General features: G+C 50.3%; 1 non-coding gene across 1 annotated transcript; it reads left to right on the top strand.

The window, feature by feature from the left end:
• Window positions 1–572: 572 nt before the first annotated feature.
• On the top strand, window positions 573–644 carry Trnat-ugu (transfer RNA threonine (anticodon UGU)). The gene has a single exon. It is a non-coding gene; the product is annotated as a tRNA-Thr (tRNA).
• Window positions 645–15,560: the final 14,916 nt, after the last annotated feature.

The raw sequence follows: 15,560 nt of genomic DNA, 5'->3' as shown, positions 1-15,560 counted from the left end.
TGTAGTCACAGTGGCGCTGGCTACCACCCTCAAGCGTCAGATACACTTCTAGTAAATATAAATAGCCCATAAAGTGAAGGAGAACACAGTCGCCCAGATAGCCGAATTGGTAAGGCATTCGACATGTAATCGAAAGGCGTGGGTTCTGTCCCCACTCTGGGCGCGTGTTTTTCATTCTTTCTTCTGTATATTTAAAAAAATAATGTTTACTTAATTAACCGTAGTGAAAAAGAAAAGAGCCTAACCACACCCCTATGCCTCCCTTGGCATTGTAGAGTGCCGACCTATCTTTCTGTATTTCCTCAACGAGCCCCCCATTTCCTTACTATATTATTCTGCGAAAGCATAGCGAGGGTCTCGGTTCTGGCAGCCTTGATGCCTAGGTAGCATAAGAGGGCTTCCCGCCAGTAACCCGCTCATGACAGGCTGTAGACGTTGGAGTCACGCCCCGGGGGTTGAAGAGAAGGGCCCCTTCTCCCCGTGTAGTCAGAGTGGCGCTGGCTACCACCCTCAAGCGTCAGATACACTTCTAGTGAATATAAATAGCCCAGAAAGTGAAGGAGAACACAGTAGCCCAGATAGCCGAATTGGTAAGGCATTCGACATGTAATCGAAAGGCGTGGGTTCGGTCCCCACTCTGGGCGCGTGTTTTTCTTTCTTTCTTCTGTATATTTAAAAAAAATAATGTGTACTTAATTAACCGTAGTGAAACAGAAAAGAGCCTAACCACACCCCTATGCCTCCTTTGGAATTGTAGACTGCCGACCTATCTTTCTGTATATATATATATATATATATATATATATATATATATATATATATATATATATATATATATATATATATATAGCCAACATACGAACGAGTAACAAACAAACTTTATTGACGTTTCGGCCTGTCCCTGTGGCATTGGCGCTGTTTGCATGAAATAAAAAGAACGCGATAATTCTGGTGAAATAAATTTGGCGGTGCGTTCTGATAGTAGTTCCTCCAGTCCAGCACGCCCTTCCGGAAACCAAACTGTGAGGTTGGTGTAGAGAACCCCAAACGCCGCGCGGTAAGTTTTAGAAGAGGGTCTTCTCCAGCAGCTAACTCGCCGCCTGTTTCGGAAGCGCGCTCCAAAACGTTACCGCTACACGACGCTGAATCAATGCATGTTCCAACGTAAAGCTGATGCTACATGCATTGAGCATGAAGCGCACGTTGTAAAAAATTATGCCAGAGTTCACATTTTTCTATTTTTATGGTGATGTATGAATCACGATCACGAAGGCCTGTCCGAGGCCAAAACGTCAATAAAGCTTGTTTGTTACCCGTTCGTCTGTTCGCTCTACGGTATTTATATATATATATATATTGTTACGGGCCTTGGCAGATTGGCAATCCAAGTGCTAAGCTATGGCCAACCTCTCCTTCAGGGATATGCGCCACTGCCAAGCTGGTACACAGCCTTGGGAGACGACGACGACGCTGCTTGCCTTGCGGACGTGCGCGCTGTTCCGGGGACATTCGATCTCCTTTGCCCACCGGCTTGTATTTGACTGTAATACATTTTCGTACGAGTAGTGCCTTCATTGCCACGTCACATCTTGTGGTGGAGGTGCAACTTCCCTACCTCTGTCCCGCCAGTCTTGGCACAACACGGAGCTTTGGTCAAGACGTCACACCCATCGCGGGACGATGCCACCAACCCGTGAGCCTGCATCCCCCAACCCGATAGTCATTGTCTCCCCACCTCGCGACCCTGGCCTTTTCTCTGGCGCTGACGATGAGGACATTGATCAATGGCTCAGCATGTAGGAGCGCGTCAGTACCCACAACCGGTGGGATGACACTTTCATGTTAGCAAATTTACCCTTAAATCTGAAAAAACCCGCTCTGGTGTGGTTCCAAACCAACCAGTCCAGGCTGACCAGTTGGGATCAGTGCAAGCAGGAAATGCGCGATTTGTTCGGTAACTCCGTGGCGCGCCAGCTTGCCGCAAAGACCTCTCCTCTCGCGTCGAGTCATCCACCGAGTCGTACGTGGCTTACATTCTGGACGTTTTGGCGCTCTGCTCAAAAGTAGACCCCAGCATGCACGAGTCTGACAAGGTTGGGCACATCCTTAAGGGCATTGCGGGCGATGCTTTTAATTTGCTGATTTGCAAAGAGTGCTCCTCCGTTGATTCCGTCTTGAAGGAATGCCGCAGGTTTGAAGAAGCAAAGTGTCGTCGCGTAGCGCACTCGTTCACCCGCCTCCTCCACACCGTGGCAACATCGTCGTGTGCGGATGCAGACCTGCCGACTCATACCGACCCTCTGACGACGATAGTGCGCCGCGAATTAGAGGCTATGGTTCCTTCTATCCCATCTCAATACGACCATGCCCGAAATGCCCCGACTGTTGCACTCATCCAGGCAGTCCTGCGTGAAGAAGTTGCCAACCTGGGAATTCACCCTGTGTGTTCTCTGACGTGCTCGCATGCTCTTGCAAGCTCCTCCACTCCCTTCGCACGGAGCGGAATGCCCAGCCGTTACGACGCCCCACCCCGTTACCGCCGTCGCAGCCCTACCGAATGGCGTACCGCTGACAACCGGCCAATTTGCTTCAATGGTTCGCGCGTCGGGCATGTGTCTCGCTACTGCCGTTACCGCTGGTCGTCGCCGCCGCAGCCAAGGTTTCCTGATAGAAGCTATACCAGCGACAGGACCCACCAATTCATGCCTGGTTACCAGCAGCGTGACGTTTCCGGCAGTTCCCTGACCACCCGTTTTGGCCGTTCCCCGTCCCCACAACGTCGCCAGTCTCGTTCGCCTCAACCCCGCCGCCCCTCTCCGCCTGCTTCTTACGCCGCTACCTCCCCGGGAAACTAGCTCATGCAGCTACCGGAGGTGATGCTGCATTTCCGACCTGGCCCGAAAATCCTCTCTTCACTAATACGACGAAACACAATCTCTTGGAAATTGATACTGATGGTATTCGTGTCGACGCCCTGATAGACACCGGTGCGAACATTTCAGTTATGAGCTCGCCCCTTCGCCGCCGCCTGCACAAAGTTATGACGCCTGCTCCCTCCAACATTGTACGAGTCGCCGACGGCCGGACACCCACCGTAGCAGGTCTCTGCACAGCTCGAGTTGGCATCACAGGACACAAAATACCAGTTCAATTCACCGTCTTGGACGCATGCCCTCATGACATTATTCTGGGCCTCGACTTTCTTACTGACCACGCCGCCCTCATAGACTGCGCGTCCGGCATCCTCCGTCTTGACCTGCCGATTGGTCCTGTTGCCGAAACTGAACCTTATCACCGTCTATGCTCTGCCGAACACCTACGATTAGCTCCAAAAGCCATAACCTACGCTCCTTTGTCCCCCTGCCCACCTGTCCCGGACGGCGAGTACATGGTTTCCCCTTTTACTGACGTTCTCTTGCAGCACAACGTGGCGCTTCCTCATACAGTCGTCACGGTCACACAAAATCGAATAAGTTTGCCGTTCTTGAATATTGGTCGTTCCTACCAAGTTCTTTCACAGGGAATGTCACTGGCCACTGTTTGTCCGCTCGATGGATGCCAGCTCTCTTCTGTGTCCCCTGATGTCCCTCCAAGTGCTCCCGACGGTCCGAAAGATCATCCACCGACCTCCGATGACTTAACAAAGATGATGTCGTCGGACCTTTCCGCCTCACAAGCTCGCCAACTGCACGAGCTACTGGCATCCTACCGGGACATCTTTGATTTGGACGACCGTCCGTTAGGCCAGACTTCGGAGGTAACGCATCGCATCAACACCGGTGATGCGGCCCCTATACACCGGCGACCATATCGGGTGTCTCAAACGGAATGGGCAATGATCCAAACCGAGGTACAGAAAATGCTGAACAAGGACGTCATTGAACCTTCTTCAAGTCCGTGGGCATCACCAGTCGTCTTGGTGAAAAAGAAAGATGGTTCGTGGCGCTTCTGCGTTGACTACCGGCATTTGAATAAAATCACTAAGAAGGACATTTACCCGCTCCCTCGAATAGATGATGCCCTCGATTGCCTTCACGGTGCGTCCTATTTCTCGTCGATCGACCTACGATCTGAATATTGGCAGACTGCTGTTGACGCCATGGATCGCGAGAAGACCGCTTTCGTTACACCGGACGGCTTGTACCAATTCAAGGTCATGCCGTTCGGTCTTTGTAATGCACCTGCGACCTTCGAAAGGATAATCGATTCACCTTTGCGCGGTTTCAAGTGGTCGACGTGCATCTGCTACTTGGATGACGTCATCGTGTTTGCCCCAACATTCGAGACACATCTTCAACGTCTGTCGGACATCCTTGCGATCTTCCGCCGTGCCGGGCTCCAGCTCAACGCGTCCAAATGCCATTTCGGCGGCCAACAACTTAAGATCCTGGGACATGTAGTGGACGCTGCTGGTGTGCGACCTAACCCTGACAAGGTGCGCGCCGTCAAAGAGTTTCCTGTCCCTCGATCTGCGAAGAACGTTCGCAGCTTTGTTGGCCTATGCTCTTACTTCCGCCGCTTCATCGAGAACTTCGCTGACATAGCCCGCCCGCTCACTGATCTTCTGAAGACCGATACCTCGTTCTCGTAGGGCTCCGCACAAGCCACGGCTTTTTCCTCGCTCATTAACCGTCTGACCCGTTGTCCAATTTTGGCCCATTTCGATGATACGGCTCCGACAGAAGTTCGTACTGATGCAAGTGGGCATGGCATAGGAGCTGTCTTGATCCAGCGACAAGCAGGTGGCACCAGAGTGATAGCGTATGCCAGTCGCCTTTTAAACCCCGCCGAACGCAACTATTCTATCACTGAGCGTGAATGCCTCGCACTTGTATGGGCTGTCAGCAAGTTCCGTCCGTACTTGCACGGCAAAACATTCGCTGTAGTTAGGGATCACCATGCGTTATGCTGGCTTTCCACTCTGAAGGACCCCACCGGACGACTTGGTCGTTGGGCATTACGGCTACAGAAATACGACTATTCGGTCTTCTACAAGTCTGGTCGCATGCACAGGGACGCGGACTGCCTGTCTCGTCACCCTGTTGACCCCCCTGACCCTCGAGACAATGACGACGACCCCGGCGTATTCGCTCTGTCGTACTTGCTCAACATTGCAGACCATCAGCGCCGTGATCCGTCGCTTTACAAGATCATCCAACGCCTCAGCTCCAAGCCGGCCGACCCTTCTACGCGTGAATTTATGCTTCGTGATGGCATCTTGTTCCGCCGAAACTTTCGCGAGGACGGGCCTGACGAGCTACTTGCACTGCCTCAGCATCTCCACTGTGACGTCCTCCGCGAGCTTCACGACGCGCCCACAGCTGGTCACCTTGGCGTGGCTTGGACTTACGACCGCGTGCGTCGGCGCTTTTACTGGCCGGGCCTATACCGGTCCGTGAGGCGATACGTCACGGCTTGTGATCTATGCCAACGCCGAAAAACACCTCGTTTGCTTCCAGCCGGCACCCTTCAACCAATTGATGTTCCCACAGAACCATTCTACCCTGTAGGAGTGGACCTTCTCGGCCCTTTCCCCTTGTCCCGGTCGGGCAACAAGTGGATTGCTGTCGCCACGGACTATGCTACTCGTTACGCTATCACGCGTGCCCTCCCCACCAGCTGTGCCACAGACGTAGCCGACTTCCTCCTACATGATGTTCTTGCACCACGGGGCCCCTCGTCAACTGCTTACGGATCGTGGGCGGTACTTCTTGTCCCAAGTTATTGATGACCTCCTCCGTTCCTGCCGTACGAAGCACAATCTTACAACCGCCTATCATCCGCAAACAAACGGGCTGACTGAACGCTTCAACAAGACGCTCACGGATATGCTGGCCATGTACGTGTCCGCCGACCACCGCGACTGGGACGTACCACTACCCTACGTTACGTTTGCGTATAATTTTTCTCGCCTCGACGCTGCCGGCTACTCCCCTTTCTTTCTTCTTTTTGGGCGAGAGCCTGCCTTACCATTGGACACCGTGTTGCCTAACTCGGGGACATTCACAACCGAATACGGACGAGACGCGGTAGCGCACACTGATTTGGCCCGACAGGTTGCCCGCGCCAGGATATCGACTGCACAAACAGCCCAGAAAGACCGCTATGACCAGCACCATCGCGATGTGTACTTCGCCCCTGGCACTTTGGTACTCCTGTGGACCCCATCGCGCCACGTCGGCCTGTCTGAAAAACTGCTGTGTTGTTTCACGGGCCCTTACCGCATCCTACGCATGGTAACTCCCGTGACCTACGAAATTGGACCCCTCACGCCTTCGCCGTCATCTCATTCAACGTCGCAACTTGTGCACGTCTCCCGTCTGAAGCCGTACCACTCCCACGATCCAGGCTGCTTCTGACCTTGTTCCGTTGTTTGCACCGGGTCGGTGCTCTCGCCGCCGGAGGTTATGTCACGGGCCTTGGCAGATTGGCAATCCAAGTGCTAAGCTATGGCCAACCTCTCCTTCAGGGATATGCGCCACTGCCAAGCTGGTACACAGCCTTGGGAGACGACGACGACGCTGCTTGCCTTGCGGACGTGCGCGCTGTTCCGGGGACATTCGATCTGCTTTGCCCACCGGCTTGTATTTGACTGTAATGCATTTTATTACGAGCAGTGCCTTCATTGCCACGTCACAATATATATATATATATATATATATATATATATATATATATATATATATATATATATATATATATATATATATATATATATATATATATATATATATATATATATATATAAGGAGAGACAGAGAAAGATAGAGTAAGGGAATGCTTTTGATTACAAAAGAAAGCCGAGATATTTGATGTTTCAAAACCGACATGCTAGTTGGCGGTGGAAGGGAAAAAGAGGAAAGAAAAAAATTACACAGAAAAATAACAAACCATATAAACGTTCAGCTTGTGTCAGTAGTGCGATGAAGCAGTCTGAAGGTTCTGTTTTTCTAAACATTTAATCACTCCAATGACGCCAATCTCGTGAGGATAACCGAGCAACGCCGCCAGTCCTTTGCGTTGAGCTGATGGGGAAGGCCATAGACCAAGCAGCACTTTCAAGGTCATTGACCTTAGGCTCAGGTGCTCTAGGTTTTTGAAAAGACTGCACTTTGTATATATGCGGAGCACTCCAACAGCAACTGCGCCACGGTTTTCAGCGAACCGCAGTTATCGGAGTAAGGCTTCGAGGTGTGAGCAAGTGAAGAAAGGTATGGCTTTGTGAGCGCTGCGCTGAGACGCAGTGGGCGATACGTCTTTAATGGGCGCGGAAATACCCCTGCCAGCGTCATCCTGAGCTAAGAATCCTTGTGGCTTAGCGAGGCATGGTGGGCTTCAGGAAGGGTACAGAGACGGTTTCGTTTCGTTGAAAGAACTTCCTTCTTCTTTGTTGTGGCAACACGCGTAGCTAGGAAAATCTTCCTCACCTTACGCCTTTCCAGGCCGTTGCGAGCAGCTTCATCTGCCTTTTCGTTTCCTGCAGCACCACGGCGGCCAGGAAGCGACTCAAACGTTATGTCCAGCGTATAGGGCAAGGTGGTGCAGGTATGCGAACTCACGAGAGCCATGTTCGTGAATGGCGAAGCAATCGCTGTGTTCCGGGCTTTCGCGATCCATCTACGGTACAAACAAAACACGCAAAATCGACCAAACACCGTGCTTCCGAATATCGGCCCACAGGCGACTTAGAGAGGATCATACATCTAAAAACTGGCGGATCAAAAGCGAAGTCGCCTGCAAAGAGGGATCATTCGCGATAACCCTACCGCTGAGCCGGTGTTCTCGCATTAGAGAGAACTAAGTGCACGGAACTAGACACAGCAGCGAAAGCATAATCCAAACCGAGTGATGCCGCACGGGTACGTGCCCCAGTGAAGCGACCGGCGTCTCGCTAATTAGCCAGTGAGTTGCCCCGCCACTGCGGAGACGGAGCTCCCACGGGCTCGGAAAATGGCCGTGGAGCCCGGCGCTTCCAGGCCTTGCGAGACGCGCGCACGGGGTTCGCAAGAACGCCAAAACGCGCTGCCTGCGAACCGTGCGGAAACAATGAAGTGCAGGCGGTGCATCGGGGAACGCGCGAAGAAGAACAAGCAAGCAACCACATTGCGCTGGAGGCCCCCTTCGGTACACACGTGGGGGAATTTGTTCATTCCTTATTAAACACCTTGCTTCCGCGCCCAATTTGCAGATCACGTCGCCTAGATGTGTTATTTTTCTTCCTTCTTTATTCGTAACCCTAATGGCTCTTTGGCCAGTTTTTTGCTTGTGTTTTCTTTTATTTTTACACTTAATGATCATGATCATTGAGGCAGATCGCAAGAAGGGGGGGATGGCGCTCAGGTGGAAGTAATTTGCCTTTCATCATTTTCACCGTCGAGTGTTTTCTGCTTTTGCTGCTCTGCAGGTTTCCCCAACTTTCTTGCTTTTTTTTGTGCACTAAGTTTTGTTTTGAGACTTAACTTTGCTGGACTCCACGCCATACCTCGCCGAACCATACAACAAGCCGTCTGATCATCGGGCAATTAAAAAAAAGGAACACTTTGTCATCGCAAAAGAGTGAGCCGTTAACAGCCGAACTAGGTTACCGAGCTAGGTGCTGGTTAAAAGTGCGCCTTATTTCCTCCAACATCGGCTTGACTTTGTATTTTACACAAAGCTTCAAGATGCGCCAACCAGTTGGAAGACGACTGAAGGAATTTGTCAAACGCTCGTTGCTCTACCACCCTGTTCTATTTGGGTACCCGTTCTCTTTACATCTTTTTTTGTCCTTAGTTTCTCCGTATGAGATGGCATGACGTTGAAAACCTGAAACAGGACGACTGGGGGAAGTAATTTGCTGATAGACCCGTTTAACGCCTGGACTCTGGGCTTACGCAGCGGCAAAAACGAAGTTTATTAGACAGAAATCTAACTAAAGTTTGGGTTTGGGCTAGTTGGTTCATATTTAAACTGGGAAACAGCGCTTTAAAGGAGGACAGTGAGGAAGAAGACACAGACACTAGCGCTGATGTCTGTGTCTTCTTCTTCGCTGTCCTCGTTTAAAGCGCTGTTTCCCAGTTTATTAGACAGGTCCGGAAGAATAGAGAGTGAAGCGTTTAATGAAGTCTGTCGGCTTCTCATGTCGGAGCAACGATCACTTAACCCTCCGAGAACAATAGCCTATTCGTAGACGAAAGAAATATATTTTCAAGAGTTTGGCAGGGCAGCAAATGGCGAGCGGGAGAATTTTTAGGAGGCAAAGGAAATTAAAGCCAAGGCACTAGGTGAATGCGCTCGGAATTCCTTCTTTAATATGTGTGCTCTTTCATGAAGAAAGAAACGCTGAGTTTTCCGGCTTATAATTTTTTTTGCGGCAGGTTTTTTGCTTCCTACAGTTAAAAAAACACCAAAGAACACAAAGGTTTCCTGTCTGTGTTTTACTTCAAAGCCGCTTTGTGGAGCATTCATGATTCCCAGACAAGGGGTTCTTACCGGGCAGCGCCTTTATCGGCGCTGTCCCTTCAAAAGGGATTTCTTCCTTCATTCCCGAAGAATTTCAGCCGTTGCAACACGTGTCCCTCAAAGTAGCCATGAAGACCAAATACAAGTTTGCCCAATTAAAAAGAACTGGGCTTCAGAAGCCTAATCAGCTGTATTCCAGCAATGAAATGCGTTTTTAAGTGAAAAAAAAATGCTAGAAGTATTCAAATTTCGCGCGGCAGTGACATGTTATGGGCAGGGATCGGTGGCCGCCAATCGCACAAACAAGATTCTGTGACGTCATGGAAAGTTTTCCGAAAGTGACCAGGGAGTCGCCACTGCTTCATCTGTTTCGTCTAATATCTCCACCATTCGTTCGAAGTTCGTGATACAATTTGGATCATTGCTATCGGAACAAAGCACTTGTATTTTGTCTTTATGGCCCCTTTAACCCAGCTGAGCCACAAATCTCATTCGCTGGTGGAAGAGAGAAATAAACTTTGTGGCACTTCGTAGTTAGTTGGGGGCGGTGACCGGTAGTTCCAGCTTGCCGGTGACCAAGTCAGCCCGTTCCGTCAGACTTTTCTGGACAGGCGAGTCGGAGCTACCCAGCGCCGCCTCCCATTGCTCAGTCGTGGGGATTAATGGGAAGGGATCGTTGTTGCATGCCCTCATGGAATGAATGATAGTGTTTTTCAAGCAACATACGGGACAGTTGGGGGATTGATACAGAGTGGGGTGAATTAGGTGCACTTTGGTGCGAAAGGGAACAGTGTTTGCTTGATTGAGGAGCCAAAAGTGAACTTCAGAGTAAGAGACGGTAGGATGAGCAGGCGGGAATATGCGATGGGCGAGGCGGTAATGCGGTTATTTCCCGACAGCTAAGCAAGCTGCCTCGAGCAGCTTGGGGATCCATGTACGGGGACGAGGCTTGGTTCTGCTCGGACAGTTAGTTCTCGAGATGCTTTGTTGGCTGCCTCGTTGTCATCCATCCCAGCGTGGGCACGAGCCCAGTTCAGCTCTACAGGGTCTGAAGAGAAACTTTTAATAAGAATTTGAGTGCCTCGGGAGAGATGGTACTTCTGGCAAAGTTTTGAATGGCTGTTTTCGAATCAGAGATGATGATCGTGAGGGTTGGCCGTTGCGTTAGTGCTAAGGCGATTGTCGCTTCCTCCGCCGTTGCCGGAAGACGGGTGCGATTTGAGAGAGCTGAAGGGTGAAGAACTAAAGCTGAATGTTGCCGCCACGGCGTACGCGTTGTGATACCTGCAGTCTGTCAGGTGTACATAAAGCATGCTCGGCTTAATGGGGTATTTCTCAGTCAAGGCCCGTGCTCGTTGTTCCCTGAGTGTTTGGTTGTGCACTGAGTGCATGTTGCGTGGGAGAGGGCGGATGCAGAGTTGTGCATCAGTGCTCTGGGGAATGGGGACTTTGGCATCAGTTATTAGCGGCACTTGCAGATTTAATCTATGCATGATCTGTCATCCAGTGGGGGTTGTCGATAGGCGCTTAAATTAATTGGGTCTATGTGCCTTGAATATTTCTTCGGCAGCGTTGTAGATGCCCAGTTGTTCCATTCTGGCAGTGGGGGTGCTGTGGGGTAACTGCAATCCCGTCTTGTATATCCGGCGAATCGGACAATTTTTTGCCAACTCTGCGTGAGGAGGATTGAGGTACGGCAGAGAATATGTAATGCGGCTTATTAGAAATGCCTGTATGAGGCGGATACTCTCTGCTTCGTTGCAGTTACCTGATATTTTAATTGCGTTATAAAGCAGGTGTCCGCGCGGTTGCACTGGAAAGTAAGACCCAGAGTTTTCATGCAAGGCACATCCCACTCTTCCACATTCCCAACGGGGCTTTTGTGCACGGAGGCATATTTGCACCCGATTTAGCTGGAAGGACAAGGAGTAGTGACTGGTTTGGGGAGAATTCTAACCCGACCTGACGAGCTTGGTTAGCGACGATTCGGGCACCCGTTTTAAGGGTGTGCTTGATTTGGCCATCACTTCCCCTTTACGCCCACAGGGTGATGTTGTCGGCGTAGATGCTGTGTCGTAAATTGGGAACCTGCACAAGTTGCCGAGGGATGTTTAGCAGAGCAAGACTGAAAAGAAGTGGTGACAGAACTGCGCCTTGTGGGGTGCCTATAGACAGAAAAGTTATGGTGCCCAAGGTGATGTCACCAATCTGTAATATTGCTGTTGGAGCCTTAAAGAAGTTTGTGCCATAATTGTACGTGTGATGTTCCGGAGCTAGTGATTCCAAGTTGCGAAGTATAGCTAAATGGGATACTCTATCAAAGGCTTTAGTGAGGTCTAGTGCGAGTATTGTTGCTGCATCGACCTTTGAAGGAACGAGGATTATGCCGTGGAGCAATTCGGGATGCACACCTTCGGTGGTGAGTCCGGTCCTAAAGCCAACCAGGGTGTTGAGAAGTGCACCAGTTTGGTATATGTGTTTGAATAATCGTGCGTGGATATTGTGTTCCAGCACATGTGAGAGGAATCGGCCATAGGTGTTTAAGCTCAGGGGCTTTCCCTTCGCTCGTTGAAGACGCGGCGTCGTTTCGACCGTTCGTTACGAAAAATCGAGCTCGATGGTTATGTGGCGTGCTCTCTTCGGTTCACTTTAATACAAATGGGAATTTCGTTATCTTTATATTTTCATTGTTCAATTAGCGTCCTAAACAGAATTCGAGCAGTCTAAAATGCTCATGTCTTAGGAAGGGTGCGACAAGTAGAGAAGCCGTGTAGCAAAGGAGCGTGCGGAAAACATTCCCTTGGTCAGTCAGCGAGATGTTAACGAGGGCCATAATAACATCTTCATCGGAGACAAACGCCTCTCCCACGGACAGTGATTTACACTCTCCAGAGAAATTGTCAGTGTCTATAACTGACACGCTTATACTCTTAAAAAACACAACAAAGCACCCTTTCAGAGGGTGTATACAGTCAAACCTCGGTACAACGAACACCACATTAACAAACTTTTCAGATTAACGAGCGTTTAAGAAATCCCACGCCGACTGCTTATAGTTTTCATGTAAAATTATTTCACTACAACGTACTTCAGAATAGCGAAAATAACGATCGTTTTATTTAGTTCCGTGCCATGTTAACAACACCTCAATACTACGAACTCATATTTTCAAGGATGGATACTCTTAGAAGTCCGTTAAACAATCGCGGCAACCGGGGCAGTGTGCTAGTAGACGACACGGCAAAGCGCAGCGAAGAAGAGGACGTCTTGTAACTTGCTCCGCGGAATGCGGCAGCCGATGCAATAGGGAGAAAAACGGTGAGGAGAAGAGAAAAAATGAAGCATGGGTAGCCTTCTCCGTCCCGAAAGGCACGGCCGCGCTATTCGCGCTCACCCCAACTTTTTCTACGTTCCGCCGCTGCTCACGTGGCTTGCTGGATCTTCACGGACATCAGCGGAGCTGACAACAGAGGACATTGCCCAAACCGTGAGCGTTCAGGATGAAGAAGTGAATATGGCAGCGAGGATGGCATGAACAACGATGCCTCTGAGGGTGCCGCAGCAGGACTCGAAGACTACGACGAGCACGCGACGACTGCGGATGTGATGGGCAGCATACAAAAACCCCGCACATGTCCGGGGAAAAACCGCAAGGCCACTGATTCACTCCCCATGAATGTGTATGAGTTTGAGTCCTTCGTGCTAGAAAGCTTGTGCTACTCTCGCTAGATGAAAATCGCCAACCACTTTGAATAAACGTGCATTGTTTCATGGTCACTAGTGCATTTTTTTTGTGAAAAATGACTCCAAGGATGCACTGCTGTACACGTAGGTCGTTTTAGGCATTGAAATACTATTTGTTTTCTTAAATTTTGCGATTTTCACTATAACGACCTTTCAGAATAACGAGCAATTTTCCACGGTCCCCTGAAGTTCGTTATATCGACATTTCACTGTAGTATACCTAACACTTTTACACCCTGGCAAACACGCAAGAGAACATTTTTTGCGGGGGGGTTTTGTCGTTTATAACATATTTTAACAGGGTGATTTTTTGCGTTGTCTTGCCTAGTTGTCCCTGCGGCCCATTTTAGGCATATCCCAGGCACATCTGAGGCAAAATGTAATTACTTAAGCGGTAGTCCCAGGGTTCTTTTATACATACTTGTTTTTTTATATAATATACTTTTTGTGGGGTACGTCAGCAAATTAAAATCCAGCCCTTCCCCAATAGCGTAGAAAAACCCAAAGTGCCCGTGAGCGCGTGCCTGGCGCCGACCGCCTGGCTTCTCCGGCCTGAGGCACTGGGCACGACCTTCGTGCAGTGGCTGTAGCAAAAAAAAAAAAAAAAACAGGAGAGCACATGAGCGCGTGCCTCGCGGCTACCGCCCATCGCCCTCCTAACTTGCTCGTAGGCTTACGCCACATGAGGTTGTTGTTGTTGTTGTTAACATGAGGAGCTCCCGCCCTCGTTGTCGTCGTCGTGTAGTGACCGGCGCGCCACGGGAACGCCGCGCCGAGGGCTATGACGACGAATCGGTCAAGCCGTACCTTCACAATCCACACATGGAGACAGCGACTGCACCAGCTGATGAAGAAATGGAGTTCTATCGGGGCCACGACGCGCTAAAAGAGGATTTTCCCTACGCGGCTGTGCCGTCGGAAGACGTTGATGAGAGGGATAACGACGACTGCTACTGAATAGAGCACTCTACATACTTTAATGATCTTTGCTTTTCAGTGCCGTGGAAAAGGGCTTCGCACTACTGACGCCCGGCTGCTCCCTCTCTCCTGGGATCCGCTGTCAGTGATGGAGAGAAGGTAGGTCGACCCCCAGCTCTGCTGTTTCTCCAACATTGCACCACTAGTGGAAGGTGAGCCGATTTCTTCCCCTCCGTTTTCCTTCTGTATTCAGTGCTTCCTTCGTTCACTCGGTCAGGAGGCTGGTGAGGACGCCAAACTACAGTAGGGGACGCTTAGGTGCTGCGCACTAAAAGAACATCACTGCCGCTCGTGTTGTTCCAGGCAGAAGAAACAAAAGATAAAGATGCACCCTGTCCAGGAGTAGACGCGAGCATTTCGAAGGCGGGAAAATTGAATTGTATTCAACAAACCTGCGTTCAAGTCATCACGAGAGGAGCGAGACAGGGAGAAGAAGAGCGTGAGGGGAGGGAGCGGGGAGTTACGTGGAAGAGGTGGTAGACGACTGTCGCATTTTGTCGGTATTTGTAATGAGGCAAGCAGGCATGCTGGAATTTTTAACCATGATGCCAACCCTGCCATTGGCTCTCCATGAGGTCCTCCTACCCGGTAATTTTTTGTGACGATAGTGCCCTTCTGTCAGTGCTAACCAGCGACACAGTAAGCAACGCATATATTGAAGGTCTGAATGGAGATCGGGAAGCTGGAGATAGAAGGACCACATTCCGAGCCAACTCTCTTTTACGGAACGACTTATGGATAGCGGCGAGGGCAGATTTAGGAAAATGGGCTCTCAGGAGAAAACTGCGTAGAGCTAGCTGCTTGCGCCTGGTTGCAGCAGACTGCGGAGCCAAGTAAGCAAGTGCGTTAGCTCAGCGGGTAGATGCATGGGTTACAAGTGTCGCCATACGGCTCTCCGGACGTAGGGCTCTCGTTCGGAATGGGATTCCGTCGACTTTCCGGCGCAGCAGCACTATAACTCTCCTTACTTTTTCCTTCGCCCCTCCCCGCCTCTCTCCACACACGCACACACAGAAACTTCTGTGTGCGTTCTCGTCGCTGTCAATGCTTTCCGGGCTCATGACGTCCCCTGATAGTGGTTTCACCTCCCGGTGGGTATGATCTAGGCCCTCTGCATTCATTTTCAACGTCCGGAATGTGTGGTTCCCTCACATGCAGTGGTTTACGCAATATGCGAGAGAAAAGATTACCCGTGATGCTTAGAACTTTCTAAGAATTTGGTGGCGGAAGCGTATATGGACCTTCTGTCAGTCTGCTCGTTAAAGTTTTGTTGAACTTTTCTACAGCGACCGTCCCAGCGTGACTAGCCCCCTCGACAACACCGTCCAAGGAGGAGCAGTGAAACTATTTTGTGATAAGAATAAAAGAGAGTTAGGGCCTGTGGCAGTCCGCAGAGG

Source organism: Haemaphysalis longicornis, unplaced genomic scaffold (assembly GCF_048455015.1).
Source record: "Haemaphysalis longicornis isolate Haplotype H1 unplaced genomic scaffold, Haemaphysalis longicornis Haplotype H1 scaffold_12, whole genome shotgun sequence".
NCBI lineage: Eukaryota > Metazoa > Arthropoda > Arachnida > Ixodida > Ixodidae > Haemaphysalis > Haemaphysalis longicornis.
This window is presented reverse-complemented; position numbering and strand designations above follow the sequence as displayed.